Below are 16,149 nucleotides of genomic sequence, written 5' to 3'. Positions count from 1 at the left end.
AAACTATGTATACTTATACTCGCTCTCCCTCTTGTAAATTGTAAGTTTTTTTTATAAAGATAGATTCCTTTTGATCAAGTCTAGTTAGGCTACCCGCGACGCTTCCCGCGGCTGCCCCCCCCCCCCTCGCAATAGGCAGCCGCTAGACGCCGCACCACTGCCCCCCTCTCCTTCGCTGGATGCAGCGTGCGCTCGTTTCCTCTCCCTTCTGCTGTGTTATGGGTCCGCGATTAATTGTTAGTAAATGAAAAATTGATATGAGATGAAAAGTAGGTATAGAAAATGATATTTTATGGTTGTAGTGTGGTATATGGGGATAAAATAGGGGGAACCGCTGCTGGAGATGAAAAAATAGGGGATGAAATGTTGATAATGTGACATAAAAAAATTATATAGAGAAAAAAATTTAAAGGAAACCGCTGCGGATAGCCTTAGAACCCTAGAAAACAAGTGTATCACCCTAGGCTTGGAAATGGAAGGGTAAAATTTTATTCTGACTTAATCGTTTTTCACATTTGATGAAACTGTTTTTGTAGTTGCGAAAAAGAATTTCGGAAACGAGGCAGAAACGTGAGTGTCTACCTCACTCGTTTTTGTGGATCCATTTTTAGCTGGGTTACCTATATTTATCCCGTATTTAAGAAACCAAAATTGTCTTAATATGCATTGGTGTATTAGCTAAAGTTTATCAAAATTGTCTTAATATGTATTAGTGTATTAGCTAAAGTTTATCCTGTTTTTAGCTGGGTTACATGTATTTATCCTGTATTTAAGAAACCAAAATCGTCTTAATATACAATAGTGTATTAGCTAAAGTTTCACATCGTGATAAATTATAGCACAAAATGTCATTCTAGCCATTCACTCTTCTCAATGTCAAGTGGTTTAATGGCTCAAAGAACAATGACCATAGTATATGTACACCACTGACAAGCAAACAACAACAAAATGTTTTCTCTGTATCTATTTGTTTTATGTTGTTGCTCGATGTAGGTTTTTCCATCCATTTCCTTTAGTTTTTATCTCTATTAGACCCTCAAAAAATAATCGGGTCGAATTTCTTGTTCTCTCCTTCGTTCTCCTAACTTTTTTCTTCCAAATATTCTCTCTCATAGTTCACCGTCTTGCCCATGAGTCCATGGGCGCGACGACCACCATGTTGGCAGCAGGTAGGCCCATGAGCCTAGCGACGAAGATGTGTATCGTGGCGGTCGGGGAGGCATGCGAGCCCTGGTAGCTTGATGACCGGCGAGGTGCTAGCGTAGCGTCCTCACCTACTCCCCACGAACCGCGCATGCTCATGCAGCCATCTTAGTGTTCTCCATGTGTTTTTCCCAATCACTATAACAATCTACCAAGTAGATTGGAACGTGGCTTGTCAAAGAGTTGATGAGCACTAGAGGCTGGTACAGTGCAGGATGAGGCGGGTTGTTAGTCAACCTACAAATTAGTTTAATTTTACAGGTTACAATAAATAAGTTTAACTTTGTGAGTTACTGTAAATTACATAAATAAGCATATTTCTAGGATGTGAGGACCACCTCCTATTCCAACAAGTAATTAGACTTAGGACATGTTTGGAACCTCTAGAGATAATTGTTACCAACTAAAATTAGAGTTCCAAACTACCTAACTAAAATCTCAGCTAATCATTAGTTGAACCTTAACTAACAATTAGTTCATTAGCTGGGTTTTTTCAATGTAGACGACGACCTCCACTCGACGAAGGGGTACTACATAAAACCAATAGATTCAACCAACCTATTGTTTGGAGCTCTCAAATATCCCTTTGCTAATAGTTAACTGGACTTAGGCCCTGTTTGACATGACTCCAACTTCAAACTCCAGGATGGAGTTGAGTTTAGCCAGCCAAACACCCCAACTCCACAATTTTGTGCAGCATCATAACTCCATGGAGTTGATCCTGGATTTTAGAGCACCTCTTTTCTAGCTCTAAAACACCCAAAACTGGACGCAAACATGGAGTTCTATATTATTTATCCATCAATGCCATCCATTACAAAAAATATTTAGTTTCTAACCTATTCTCCATTGCGCCCCATCTATGTTCTTTTCACGAGGCCGAGTGCACAACCATCGGCTAATTCTCGGCGGTGCAGGCCAGGGTGGTTGTTCCCTCGGCTTACGTTTCCACCTTATCGCCCCACCGGCTACCTTCCTCACCGCCTCGGCCTTCCCTTACTCACCCGCGCCACCGCCTACTCTGGATCGCAAGTGCCACCCCCTTTCCCTGCTTGCCCGCGTCGCTAGCTACCAATGCACGCCCTCGCCTGCTACGCGTGCCCGTCGCCATCCAGCTCCCTGCGCACGTGGCTACATCGCCACCTGCTGCACGCACCCGCCGATAACCCTACGCCTTGCACGCGTGCGTCGCCATCCGCTCTGCATGCTCGGCCCGTCTACTGCGCACGTCCGCCGATCTTTTTCAATAAATAGGGAAGTGCAAGCAAGGGAAGGCCAATCTGCACGCTTGCCAATCCCCTACAATGGTCGAATCAGGGAAAGTGCAAGCAATTGGTTGTCCATATTACATAAAACATCAAGGCATACAATTTCTTTACTAAAATTACAATGAAACTCCTCATGAATGTGATTTTTAGTACATAAATCATGTGCACGTTGTTGTCAGTTTTTAAATGCATATTTGAAATTAAATTTGTGAGACTAGATGCCATAAATTGATTGGGATATTGACAACACTTGGATTATACGTAAGTTGTTTGCTAAACAAGTTGCGAGAGGGAATTGCCCAAACACTTGTTTGAATTCAGTTGGTTATTCTAAGGTAGAGAAAGAGTTCAAAGAAAGGACATGTCTTATGGTGACTAGGTTACAACTAAAGAATAAATGGAACAAATTAAAGGAGGATTTCAAGGTATGTAGGAAACTAAAGTTGAGGGAAACAGGGACTAGTTGGGATCATGAGAAAGGCACTATTGATATGAATGATGATTGGTGGAAGAAAGCTAGAGCAGTAAGTGTCATATCATATTTTTGATACGTGGTACCATTATTCATTGATGTTTTCTGATTATTTATTCATGGTGCTTATACATTTCAGGACATTAGAGGATGTGGAAAGTTCAGAAAGCTTGGTCTTCAAAATGAAGATGAATTGGCTAGGTGCTTTGGATACAAATATTGAAACAAATCATGATGCAAATGTTCCTCCAGTCCCAGTTGATGGTGGCACACAAGGGGAGGCATCTAATTTTGATGCACAAGATGATGCATCCATTTTTGAAACTCAAGAAATTGAAGATGATGACGTTGCTGCCATTCCATCCCAACTACTGGCAAGAGGATAACAAAGCCAATAAAAGATATAGGAAAAGGCAAGAAAGCTAAGACATGAAATGCACTCCTCATCAAAGAAATAATCACAAGCATGGCTAGTTCTACAAATGATTATGTTTCTAAGAAAGAAGGAAAATTTTCTATTGATCAAGTGATCTGATTGCTTGTGGTGCTGGCTATGAGACCAATGAACATTACATTGCTTCTGAATTGTTTGTGAAGAAGGAGCAAAGGGAGATGTTTATGACCTTGCCTACTAATGACATAAGGTTCAATTGACTGAGAAGAAATTATAATGACAAATATGCAAAGTAGAATTGATCCTTAGTGGGCTTTTCTATTTTTACTTTCCTTTGTGGCATTATCGATGTACCTTCTTATTTTTATGTTCCTTTCCAATTGTCATTGAACCTTTTTTTACTTTGTGTGAACAATTTGAATATGTCATTAAAGTTATAATTGTTTACAACAAATGACTAGAAGTGAGAGTGATGAATCTAGCGATGATGGTGATTTTCTTGATCTAGTTCTAAAGTGTGCCAAACTTGTTGATACTTATGTTGACATGTACATGGATAAGGCACCACCAAGGACTTATCAACTAAGTGGGATGGGGTGGCTTATAGAGACAATAAACACTCCAGGTGAATGTCATAGAATGTTGCGTATGAACAATGATTTTTTATTTGGTCTTCATGATGTGTTGGTAGCTATGGACTGAAACCATCCAAACACATGAACACATATGAAATGCTTGCAATCTTTCTATTTATATGTGGTGGTTGTGAGTCGAATAGAAGATGTCAAAACAAGTTTAAGCACTCTGGTGAAACCATTAGTAGAAAGTTTTATGAAGTTCTAGAGTGTGTGATTGCAATGGATGAGGATTACTTGAGACCAACTCCTAATTTTCACATAGTGCATAAGAGGATTCGAAATGATAAAAGAGCTTATCCACACTTCAAGGACTGTATAGGTGATCTTGATGGAGCTGATATTCATGTCACTCTTTCTCATTAAGCGCAAGTGAGATATCAGACAGGAACAGAAACTCAGAATGTGCTTGCTGTTTGTGATTTTGATATGCGATTCACTTATGTGGCTACATGTCAACCAGTGTATTGTACCATGCATTAGAAGCGTATGTAGGTATCTTCCCACATCCTCCTCTAGGTACAAATTTTATAGTATCATGGATGTTATTATTGTTTCTAATAATATGGCTGCATATATTATTATTATTATTTGTAAATTGTATGCATGCAAGTACTATGTTGTGGATGCAGGTTATCCTAATTAACCGGGTTGCCTAGCTCCGCACAAGGGAGAACGGTATCACTTACCAGAGTGACATCGAGGTATGGAACCAAGTACTCCAAAAGAGAAGTTCAATTGAGTTCACTCATCTATTCGAAATGTCATAGAGCGCTCATTTGGGGTATTAAAGATGAAATGGTAGGTCCTCTATAAGATGCCATGTTTTTGTATGCTGACACAAAATAAGATAGTTGCTGCTATCATGGTTCTTCACAATTTCATACGCGAGAATGCAAGTGAGGACAAAGACTTTGCTAATTTTGATCGAGATCCAAACTTTGTTCCAACTATCCCACAACATGTATGCAATGTCATAGCATGCCTCTGATGGAACAACATCGGAATCAAGCTTCACCGCCATGGATGCATTTCGTGGTACTTTAGCTACTTCCGTTGCCTTAGCGTGTAATTAGATACAAATGAATACCATGTCGACAATGGACATGTCATATTTTGTGTTTTAAACATTTTTAATGGTATTTTTATTTCATATGCGTGGCAAAATTATTTGTACATAAATTATTTGACTAAAATGGAACGACGGGCAAGAATGTCAAAGCAGCCGCAAAAACCTATTTTCTAGAGTTAGGGACACCCTGCTAGCCAAACACCTCCTCTCAGTTAGTTCCAACTCCATGCAGAGTCTACTCCACCTAGAGTTGTGGAGTGGAACAGAAATCTATGGAGTTAGAGCCACACCAAACAGGGCCTTAGTGGCGGAGGAGAAAAGCGAGGAATGATTGAGGGAGAAAGAAGAAATAGGAGGCAAAATACTACACATAACAAGATTTGAGCTCAGAACCTATTAAATTAAAATGATATACAATAACCATTGTACAACATGTGCCTTTGAGTATGCTTACTAACATATACATGTACATTCGGCCATCCGGCCATCAGTAAAGCTACATGTGTGTGGCAACTCATTTTGTTGATGAATCATGGTAGCTACAAAAGAGGATTATACGATTCTCATGGTTAAGGGTCACATGGCAGATGCCATAGGGAAAGACATGGATAAGTGTCTGGCTGATTTGGGATTGGACAAGGTGTTTACCATCACCGTTGATAATGCTTCAACTAATATTGGTGCAGTTTCCTACATGGCAAATGTGACTAATAAATCGAAGACTAGCATCTTGGAATCCAAGTTACTTCACATGAGGTGTGCAACACATATTGTGAACTTGATAGTTTAAGAGGGATTGAAAGAGCTTGACATATCTATCAAGCATGTCGGTGTAGCTGTTAAATCAATAAAGGGCTCGCCTGCTAGGATTGCCAAATTTAAGAAGTGTGCAAAGCTAGAGAAGGTCAACACCAAGGCTTTCTTGTCGCTTTATGTTGTCACACGTCGGAACTCAACATACAATATGTTCAAGGTAGCTGTAGCATATGAGAGTGTGTTTGAGAGGTATACAAAAGATGATTCATACTATGCAATTGATTTAAATGGTGAAAACAACATGATGTGCTAGATTCTGATGATTGGAAAAGATGCCACTCTTCACCCTACAACTCACATATTCTTTCACGAGGTTGCTGAACTTAACATATTGCCATAGTCTTGGTGTGATAGTGATCCTTTATGCAAGAAAATGACCAAAAGAATATTGGGGTGATGAAAGGGAAATGAGGTTTAACTCATTTCTAGATTTGTTTTGGTGCTTGATGACCATCACAACCATTTGGGCTAACTAGTTTGCTAAGTGTTTGGTCACATGTTCATAAGATCGACAATTTAGATTCTAAGTTAGACAATAGCTCAAATCCAGCTAAAAGGAGGCAAAACTTGGAAAAGATGAACTATTGATAATTCAACCATTTGGATAAGATCTAAATACCTCTAGTAAGATATTTGAGCAATCTAGAGAAGTTGGAGAAAGTAGAATTGAAAATATCACTTTAGAGCTAAGTTTGAGCCTGAATTGGAAACTGAGTGAGAGGTATTAAAATGGAAAAATTTCATGACTTAGACTAGTTAGATAGTCTCTAGATATGTTTGTCTAAGTTATGAGAACATCCTCGAGGACAATGAAATACATATCAGTCGAAACATAAGCCGAATAGAACAAATGGCTCGGTACCAACAAGGATGACCTCAAACACATTATATATCAAAGGAAAATCAATATTAGATGCAGCAACCACGTTTCACTTCCTGACAGAACACATCCTCCATTTCATTTCCATTTTTCTACTTCTTCTTCTTCTTCTACTTCTACTACTACCTACTACCTACTACTACACTACACTAATACTTATGCCGGTGGCGCACTGCCACCGACATTGCTGCTGTCGCCCTTGCCGTTGCTGCCCTTGTCGCCACTGTCATAGCCGCTGTCATCGTCGCCGCTCGCACCGCCGCTTCCCTTGTCGCTCCCATTGCCGTCGTTGCTGCCCTGGTCATCGCCTTCGTAGCCACTCCTGTCGCTGCCTCCACCACCCTCCTCCTTGGAGTCGTCCGACCTCTCGAGCCCTACTCGCTCGATGGATCAGACGTAGGCCCTCTCCGGTACTAACAACCCCATCGAGTCATCCGAGCAATCGGACGACGACGAGAGGGGGACTGGTAGTGGGGACTCCTCGCCCTCGGAGGAGAACTGCTCCTTTGAGAACTCTGAGTCGCCAAAGTCCTCCAATGGAGGAGTTGGGGGGGGGGCTTCCGCTTTCCATCCTTCTAGCTGTGCTTGCCTTTGCTGCCCTTGCTGCCGGCCATTATGGTTCTACTCGTGGAGAAATGAGAACGAGAAGAGAAGCAAGCGGGTGGTTTATTTGAAGAGGCCAAGGGACGACCCTTCGGCTCCCCCCGTACAACGGACAGTCGCGAGGACTTCAATAGTCACATAAATTTCCAAGAAAAGGAGTAGGTCACTGACACCCATTGGCGTAACATGGCACTGAGGAGGAGTAATACCAACCACTCAGTGCATTATTACCCCCTGTCGCGTTAGGTTAATATTTTGGGACAAGACAGCGTACACACCCATTGGGCGCACTCATTGGGTGTACAAACCAGAATTTTTGGGATTTTCTAAAGAAACACGATCCACAAAATATTCACAGGAGTTACAAAGTGATAAACTCATGATTGGTCAAACTGAAGTCAGCCAGACCTTTATCGGCCAGAACCTAGTCAGCGGTCGCGTTAAAATGCCATCCAGCCAGACCTCTATCGGCTTGAAATCAGTCGGCTAGGCCTCAATGAACGCAAGTTCAATCGGACAAACCTCAGTTAGGTACGATCGTTATAATAAATTAGAGTTTTCTAAAGGCAGATTGTGAAGACCTTTGAGTTGATTAGTACTCAAATCAATTCAAAACTTGGAGCTACATACGGTGCACCCAATGGACACAAGGACAAAAAGAAAATACTGAACTCAAAAGCAGACAATGAAGACCTTGGAGTTGATTAGTACTCAAATCAATTCAAAGCTCAAGGGATACACCCATTGGGTGCAGCTACGGTGCACCTAATCGACACAAGGATAAAAAGAAAATGCTGAACTCAAAAGCAGACAATGAAGACCTTTGATATGGTTAGTACTCAAATCAATTCAAAGCTTAGGGGCTACACCCACAAGGACAAAAAGAAAAATGCTGAACTCAAAAGCAAACAATGAAGACCTTTGAGTTGATTAGTACTCAAATCAATTCAAACCTCGGGGCCTACACCCATACCCAATGGATACAACAATGAAACAAAATGACCTTCGAAAAGCTTAGAAGAAACAAAGGGCATCATTCTTTCTCAGAGTCTCGAGCCAACTACCCTCAAAAGTTGGCTTGAGCCTCAGGGGCTTGTGGGGGATAGTTATCCCCCGGGTCCTCATGGACGCTAAAACGTATCACGGGCCGCCTGACATGCCTCCTACTGGGTCATTCTATGGGACGAGCCAGCAGGATGTAGCCGGGTTAGGCGAGCCCGATCCAAGATGACAAAGACCGATCTACAAGTTAGACCCTACTGAAGCACTGATATCTCGGGTGACACGGTTACAAGCACCCGAAGAGCTATGCATTCAGGGATAACTCGGGCGATAATGCGATCAAGACTCCGGATATACAGGACTACAATCTACAATAAAGAAGGGGATAAGTGAAGTAGATAGTGATCACAACTTGTAAATCGATAACTATCTAGTGGTGTATATAAGACCGAGGGGGAACCCGTACAAAATGATCTCATAATACACCATTTCACCCCATCCTCATCCACAGCAGCTGAGACATCACAAAGCTCATTTGTAACCCTCCTACTCCAGAAATCAATACCTAGCCACAACAGGAAGTAAGGTATTACACAATTCAAAGCAACCCAAACCTGTATAACTCTATGAGTAATACCGACGTGCCTCTGCACATACCATCGAGTCGCAATCAACGGCGCCGTCTTACCCAAAAGCATCACTTGGGTAATCCCGTGGTGCGCGGTCGGTGTCGGTGTTTGGGACTCGACCGCGCACCCGGGGTTACCCCTCGAGGTGCTTTTGGGTAGGACGGTGTAACCGACTGTAGCTCGATGGTTCGTGCTGAGCGCACGAGAGACAGTAGACAATTTTATACAGGTTCGGGCTGCTTAGAGAGGCGTAATACCCTACTTCCTGGTGTGGATCTTTATGTGGTGGGTTACAGGGGATTCTCTAGTGTGAAGGATGCTAGAGAAATGAGTAGATGGCTAATGAGTGACCTGTTTTTTGATGGGGTGCCCCCTAGGCTTATATACTCGACCGTGGGGCGTTACATGCGGGTATGATAACTATGTGCCCCTAAGTAATAGTGAACCGACTGAACTTATCTCCCTATTATCCTGCCGACTTATCCTCGTTCAGTTCCGACGTCTGAGGGCGCCGCGCGGGAGAATCAGATCAATGCTGCGGATAACGTTTGAATTCAGTGAGCCGTGTGGGCTTGAGTTGATCCGATCTTATGTCGATCCATTCTGCCAGAGATTCCTCCCCTGGCCCACGAAGGGGTGGCCTTGCGAAATAATGGGCCTAGAGTCTTTCGCGAGGCCTTCCAGCCTTCTAGTGGACCCGGGGGATATCTGTCCCCCACAAGCCCCCAATCTTTGAGTTGATTTTGAAAAAATCGGCCCAAAGATTCTAGGTCCAGCTTGCGGTTTTGATTTTAAACTGTGGATGCTTTGACAGTACACTTGTCAAGTCGTTGCTTCTAAACTTTGATCGGTTCGGTAAAAACAAACTTCTGCTATGTTCTTCGGCTCTTTTAGCGGTCTTCGCTTTATACTTCAGAGATTAGTGCTTGGTTACCAGCTTATGCTTTAGAGATCAACATTTCGTCTTTAGGGGTTGAAGATTCATTGGGTGCACCGGAGGGTGTAGCCCCCGAGCTTTGAGTGGATTACTGAAAATAATCCACTCAAAGGTCTTCATCTCCTACTTTTTAGAAGTCATTGGTTCATCTTCGTCCCATGCTTTAGAAATCAGCATTTCATCATTGTTCCATGCCCTAGAGATCAGCGTTCTACCTTCGGGGTTGAGAACTCATTGGGTGCACCGGAGGTGCACCCAATGGGTGTAGCCCCCGAGCTTTGAGTGGATTACTGAAAATAATCCACTCAAAGGTCTTCATCTCATGCCTTAGAATTTGGCATTATATCATCAGCTTATGCTTTTAGAGATCAGCCTGTTGTCTTTAATTCTTGCCTTAGAGATCGGCAACGCGGTATACCCATGTCCTGTTATGTTTGAAATTTATTTGATTGGCGACAGATTGGACGTCCGGTAGATGGCTCTTGGCTGGTCTTCATTTCACTTCGTGCTTTAATGCTTCTGTTGATTAGACTTGTACTTCAGTAGCTATTTTTGGCTATCCTCTGATCTCTATCGATATCTTCCTTCTGTCTTGATACATTCATTGCGTATACTGTATGGGTGTGGCTGCTTGGGAAAATCTATTGAAAATTCCTGGACGTCCCCCCAATGGGTGTAGCCAAGGGACGGCTTGGTGCACTGAGCGTTTAGCAAACTGCCCTTGAGTAGTAACTTGACGTGACCGCGGGGCGTAATCATATCGTCCAAGTAGTTGACCTCAGTCCCAATGGTGTCGTGTTACGTGAGACGGCGTCTGCCACCTGACTTGTTTCCAAGCAGTTTGAATGGCTTATTGAATACTTGCGACTGTTCAGTGACCATGGTAGGAGATGAGCGGTTGCTTCCCGCCCCTATAAATAGACTGCCGGCTTCACTGGTGTCTTCACACATCTCCCGACCGTTTGTTGCTTATTCTTTACTTTTCTCTTCTCTTCCAATCAACTATGGACAAGAACAAGAAGGGCGGAAGTTCATCGCACCACTCCGGCGACAAAGCGGAAGTGCGAGCCAAGTCCCCCCTCGGAGGACTTTGGTGACTCCGAGTACTCGGAGGAGGAGTTCTCCTCCGAGTCCGAGGGGTCGCCGGTCTACGCCTCTCCCTCGGTATCGTCCGATGACTCAGACGATTCCCAGGGGATCGCTGCCGAGGTGTGGACGTACATCCAGGCAGTCAAGCGCTCCGGGCTCGAGGGCTCGGATGAGTCGGAGATCTCCTCGGACGAGGAGGACTCCTCCGACTCGTCCGAGGAGGGGAGCGGTGGTGACGGCGACGACGGCGACAATGGAGGCGACGACGGCGATGGAGGCGATTGCGACGGCAAGGGCAACGGCGACGGCAGCAGCGGCAAGGGTGACTGCAGTAGCAGCAAGGCCAGTGGCAAAGCGCCACTGGCTTAAATATTAGTATAGATAATTAGTAGTAGAAGTAGTATTAGTAGTAGTGGAATAATGTAGTAGTAGTTAGTAGTATAGAGTAACGTAAGTAGTGTAGTGATGTAGTAGTGTAATGTAGCCAAAAAGGGGAAGAAGGCCAGCTCATAATGAGTTGGTCTTTGAGTTTGTGGAAGAACTTCCCTTCTTAATATATTGAAGAAAATTTCAGCTCGTTCTGAGTATCTCCTTTGCTTTTCCATCGTTCTTTTATAGTCAATCGGTAGCTTGTATTCATGCCCAGCGTTGCCGTTGTTCTTAGAGATAACACCCAAGTAACTGGTTATTGTTGAGTCGTATTTGGTTCTGCCAGCATTTACATAGAGAAAACGACTGAGTTATGGTAGGCATTGCCGGTGTCTTTTATAAGTAACTGCCGAGCTGCTCTGGACCACGCCGGCGTTTTTGAGGTAACAACCGAGTTATGCTAGATGGCGTCGATGTTTTAGAAGTAACAACCGAGCTATGATGGGCTACGCTGGCGTTTTAGAGGTAACAGCCGAGTTACTCTAGGCTATGTCGGTGTTTTAGAGGTAACAGCCGAGTTATGCTGGGCCACGTCGGCGTTTTAGAGGTAACAACCGAGTTATGCTGGGCCACGCCGCCGCTTTAGAGGTAACAACCGAGTTACGCTGGACCACGTCGGCGCTTTAGAGGTAACTGCCGAGTTATGCCAAGAAATCTTGTCTTTCCTGAGTGATGACTTAGCACTTTTTGGAAACGGTGTCCAACCCGGGAAAACCCCATTTATATCTCGTCGCTGCACGCCTCTGCATTCTGAGCTCTAACTTCCCCTTTCTGCCTCAAAACATTCCTATGTTTCCTCTGATTTCGCTTCCGTTCAATCCACCGACGAGATTGCGATGGCGCCCAAGCGGAAAAACCAGAATTCTGCTGCGGTAGTGATCCCTCCCATCGACCCCAACAGCTAGTTGCCCTTCGTAGGTAACCATATGTCTGTTGTATCTGAATCGGATCTCCTCTGCGTTGTCGACGTTGGAGTTCTTCCTCCGAAGGAGCTTTGTTCTTGGCGGATTTGTCGTGGGGTCACTGTTCCAACAGAAGATACCCACGAGTCCGTTGTCTATGTTCCTTTTCTTATCCACGGCCTTTCTCTTCCCATTTCTCCCTTCTTCCGCGGTCTCCTTGACTTTTATAATCTGAACCCGACTCATCTGAATCCCAATTCCATTTTGCAAATTTCTATCTTTGTTCATCTGTGTGAGGCCTACCTCGGAATTTCCCCCCACTTTGGTTTATGGAAGTATTTGTATCACTGTCGGCCTGGGATGGCTGGGGGGTAGCACCAGCTCGTGAGTGGTGTGAGTCTGGAGATGCGCCGCAGAAGGAAAACAGAATACCTTGATATTCCGCTTAAGGACATCATTAAAGGGTGGCGCCTTGAGTGGTTTATTGTGGAAAACCATGGCCAGTCTCTCCCCTCTCGGTCGGGGAGACAACCAGATGTGCTTACTCCAAGTTGGATTGAGTCTCCTACTGCCTTGGAAGTGACAGAAGCTATGGTTCTGCTTGCTGAAATCTGTCTGCTGAAGGAGAGAGGTTTGATCGCCGAGGCTGTGGTCGCTGACTTTGTTTTTAAGAATATCCAGCCCTTGAAGGACAGAGCATACCCAACTTACTTGTACAGTGGTGTTACCGACTCGACTCGGGTTACTAATAGGAGAATTCCTGCTGAGGAATTGGTGAGCCGGCTAGACATGATTTTGAGAGGCAAAGTATCAAATGTTGGTGCTCCTGTTGCCTACTCTGCTTGGAATCTGTCACCTCCTAAGTCCTTTTTCAATTTCGTGTCCAATCCTCCTGCTGGTGATAGTGGTCTGGGTCTTAGAGTGCGACCCTCTCCTGAAGATATTGAGGTCTTAGTTGCTTCTCTTTGTGATCTTCCTAATAATGAGAGGCAAGTTCATTTTGAGATACCAACGAGTCCAGATGATGCAGAAATAAATGCTGTTCTCGATATGTTGGCTGGAGAATCTTCCGATTCGGCCCCTGCTGAAACAATGGCTGTTGCGGTTATACCAGAGACTGTCAAAACAGTAGACACCCGAAAGCCTGAGGGTACTCGCCCAAAGCGTCTTCGCCAAGTCAGCCGCCCAACTGCGCCTGCTGAGGAGAAGAAGAAAAAGAAACGGCTTCGACGACTGTCATGCTTGGACCAGGATGCTGGACCTTCTGCTCCTGTTTGCGAAGAAGTATCAACAGAGGTCTTTACTGAAGTTGACCCCAATGGTGGTGTACCTGCTGAAGTTGACCTCAATGGGTGTGACCGTGCACCAGCTAATCCCAATGGGTGTGATCCTATCAAAACTGACCCAATGGGTGTGATCCTGCACCAACTGACCTCAATGAGTGTACCCGTGCGCCAGCTGATCCCAATGGGTGTGATCCTGTTGAAGCTGATCCCAATGGGTGTGATCCTGCACCATTTATTGTTCGCATTTTTGACGAGGATGAAGAAGAAGAAGAAATTCCACTAATTCATAAGAATAGCCGGCGTTACAGAGGTAGTAGGGGGATAGTGATATTCCTTCTCCAGCTCTGTCTGCTCTTGTTAGCCTTCAAGAATTATCCATAACAGATTATTATCAAGCCCTTGAGGATGTCATTCCTGGAGATATGCTGTTGGAACCGACTGTTGATGATATGATGGATGTTTGCTCTGACGCTCCAGACGTGGGATTAGAGGTATCCCGGGCAGAATCTCGCGCATCGTCGACTTTGGAGGGCAGTCTTCGGTGTCAAGAAGCTGGTCAGGATTGTCCGACTCCCATGGAGGTGGCTGAGGATCCTTCGGCCTCAGAGGTGGCTGTTGCAGAAAATTCAGCCCCCAAGGGTGATGCTGGCGGTTACCCAGCCCTTGAGGGTGTCGCCGGTAATGAACCGGCTCTGGTGGGTAGCGCGAGCTATAACCCAGCCCTCGAGGGTGTTTCCAGTAGTGATCCGGCTCTGATGGGTAGTGCGAGCTACAACCCAGCACCCGAGCGTGTCCGAGCAAGCTCTCCTCCCACACCTCCATGGACATCCACGTCGGGTCGTCCCCACCATGATCTGATGGAGTAATAGCGATGCATAATTCTTTAGCTTCGAGCGAGGGAGTCGCCTTAGAGGTCGGCGAGCCGGATGCCAGAATTCTGATATCTGCTAGTGGAGCTGAATCAACCCCCGACGATGCTCTTCAGATTGTTCCAGTTGATCTTCCTTCGTCGAGCTTCAACATAGCTTCTCATGACTTAGGATTGCCCTCATTCTTTTCTAATCTTTAGGTAACTTGGCTTTTTTGTTCCGTCATTCCTCCTGATAAATCACTTTCTATGTACTCATTTGTTTTTAATAACAGGCTTTGGTTGACAGGATGTCTGCCTAATTAAGATCACATGGTGCCTCTATCCCAGAAGGAGCTCTGTCTTTGACGCAGTGGAATCCATTGCTGCTTCAGAAGCAGATAGCTGATTTGAAAGTGTCAAATGTTAGTTGGTATCTTTGTTTCTTCCTTGGCTGATTGATTAATTTGTTTTTAACCGTGTATCCTTCTTCGACTGCTTTATGTCAGATATGACCCGACGGTACTCTGAGCTTGAGGAGAAACATCTTCAACATCAAGCCGACTCAACCCGACGGTACTCCGAGCTTGAGGAGAAGTATTCCCAAGGTCCGATCGACCTGGCTCGGGTTTCTGCTTCTTTAGACGACGCACATTGTTTGAATTCTTCTCTTAACGTTCAGCTTGACTTTGAACGGGCAGCTAACAAGGTAAGCTTACTCGGTTGGATCTACCATGCTTTTACTGCTTAATGGATGCTTGAGAGTTGATCCTTGTTTGTAGGAGGAAAACGAGCACTTGCAGCTTCTCGCGATAATCTGGATAAGTTGTATCGTGACGCCAGCAACTCTCTAACCATCTTGGAGAGGAGCCACCGCTTTGCCATGATAGATCTGGATCATCATCGTCATGAACTGCAAGTATCCTAGGATGAGATCCTGCGGCTTAGGCAGTTGGTGTCCAGCAAGGACTCCGTCATCAAAGATCTGCGTGCCTTTAAGAGATTAGTCGTCCAGGAGCTAGAGGCCGCTCAACTGGCTACCAAAGTTGCAGAGGACAACTGCGCTGCTCGGAAAGCCCAGCGTGACAAGGCCATGGACAAAGCCATTCGCGCGGGGCGAATCTTGATGAGAAGGCCCGATGTAGCTGTTCCTGATGACATTGTTGCGGACGTCAAGTCTACGCCTGATGCTTCGAGTCGCCCTTCCTCCTCGATTGTTCCTGCGAAAGACATTGCCGAATAGAGAAGTTTTGCTGTGTTTAGAAGATACTGAATGCATTTGTGAACTATATGTGTGTGTGATCAGTGCGCTCGAATACTCGGTAGGATATTAGAATGTGTTCTTGGCGTTGAAAACTATAACATTTTGTTTCTGTTGTTAGAATTCAACAGTCGCTATGAACGTTTGCAGAAGTAAGCGTGGCATGCTGGTTTTTGGAATCTTTTCCTAATTTATGCCAATTGATCAGCTAGTAAGGCATAGAGATCGCCCTATGACGAGTAAGCGTGAGCATGTTGTACCGTCTTAAGTCTTTGCTGACTTAAGCTGATGGCTCCATTAGTAGGGTATTGTGGTCACCCTAAGTCGAGTGAGCACGAGCATGTTGCACCGTCTTAAGTCATTGCTGACTTAAGCCGATTGCTCCGTTAGTAGGGTATAGTGGTCACCCTAAGTCGAGTAAGCG

The 16,149-nt window shown here is 44.6% G+C and overlaps 1 pseudogene; it reads left to right on the top strand.

Moving 5' to 3' along the window:
• The first annotated feature begins 2,689 nt into the window (after window positions 1–2,689).
• LOC109942443 (uncharacterized) lies at window positions 2,690–3,704 on the top strand (annotated as a pseudogene).
• The last annotated feature ends 12,445 nt before the right edge of the window (window positions 3,705–16,149 follow it).

The sequence above is a fragment of the Zea mays genome, chromosome 9 (genome assembly GCF_902167145.1).
Source record: "Zea mays cultivar B73 chromosome 9, Zm-B73-REFERENCE-NAM-5.0, whole genome shotgun sequence".
NCBI lineage: Eukaryota > Viridiplantae > Streptophyta > Magnoliopsida > Poales > Poaceae > Zea > Zea mays.
The sequence above is the reverse complement of the archived record's forward strand: the minus strand, read 5'-3'. Positions and strand labels throughout refer to the sequence as shown.